Source organism: Chrysochloris asiatica, unplaced genomic scaffold (assembly GCF_000296735.1).
Source record: "Chrysochloris asiatica unplaced genomic scaffold, ChrAsi1.0 scaffold00090, whole genome shotgun sequence".
NCBI classification, from domain to species: Eukaryota; Metazoa; Chordata; class Mammalia; order Afrosoricida; family Chrysochloridae; genus Chrysochloris; species Chrysochloris asiatica.
Window position 1 is genome coordinate 10,904,877 of NW_006408608.1, and position 1,342 is coordinate 10,906,218.

A 1,342-nucleotide genomic window follows, 5' to 3' on the forward strand; every position below is an offset into this window, starting at 1 on the left:
GTTTCTACCTATAGTGTTATGTATTGCAAAGGCTCCGCAAGAAGCCTCCTTCACTGGGTCTCTTTTCACAATTTTGCTTGCTTTGAGTAGGCAAAACAAGATGTTAGCCAATTTTGAGCTGTAGCTGGAACAGAGTTGTATAGCTTTGTTGACCACTAAGGAAGCTCTTAGCATGCAGTTGTTGTTGTTAAGTGCTGCAGAGTCAGTTCTGACTCATAGTGACCTGATGTACAACAGAACAAAGCACCACCTTGTTTGGCACCATCCTCACAATTGCTACTACACTTGAACCCATTGTTGCTGCTACTGTGCCAATCTATCTCCTTCGGGGGGAGGGTCTCCCTCTTTTTCATTGTCTCTCCATTCTACTAAGCATGAGGTCCTTCTCCAGGGACTGGTCCCTCCTGATAATATGCCTGAAGTATGAGAGACAAAGTCTGGCCATCTTGGCTTTTAAGGAGCATTCTGGTTGTACTTCTTCCAACACAGATTTGTTTGCTCTTCTTATAGTCCATGGTACCTTTAATATTTATTCTTCCTCAACATAAAAAAACTCAATTGCATAATTAATTTTTTTATGTGTTTATGTTTCTCCTATCTGACCCAAACCCTTATGCTAGAATGTCACCTACATGAGGGCAGAGATTGTTCTTGTTCACTTCTGTGTCCTTAGCACCTAACAGGACTGACTGGGCACACAGTAGGTGCTCAATGAACAATTGTTGAATGAATGAATATCCACTAAATTTCACATAACTAAGTACATTCTCTATTACTACTAAAGACCCTATCTGCATTAATGTTTCTTTATTAGCTTCTTAGGCATTTATTGAGAGCTACTGCTTGTCCAGAATTCTGCTGGGATTTTGGAGTTCCTTGACCTTTAGTGGGGACCCTGGTGGCATAGTGCTTAAGCACTCAGCTGCTAAATGAAAAATCCTTAGTTTTAACTCATTAGCCAATCCATAGGAGAAAGCTATGACAGTTTTCTTCCTTGAAGATGAACCTATGGACCTTTCTATTCTGTCCTATAAGGCTGCTGTGAGGAGTTGGATTGATCCCAGAGCAATGGGTGTGTTTTATTGCTGTTCAATGATGACAACTCTTTGAGGAGGGAAAACAGGCACACATACAGATGAGACTGTTAGAACCAACACATATGTTTCACTTATAAGGAGCATTAGGTGCCATCTGGTCCTAAATCCTCAGTTTGGGGATGTGGAGACAAAGGACAGGGAAGTGAGATTTCCCTAGCTGGTGAATTGGTTAACTGGGGCCAGCCTCCAGTCTGGCTTTTTACTTTTATGCCTTGCTTTGTGGCTTAAGCCCCAAACATGTCTTT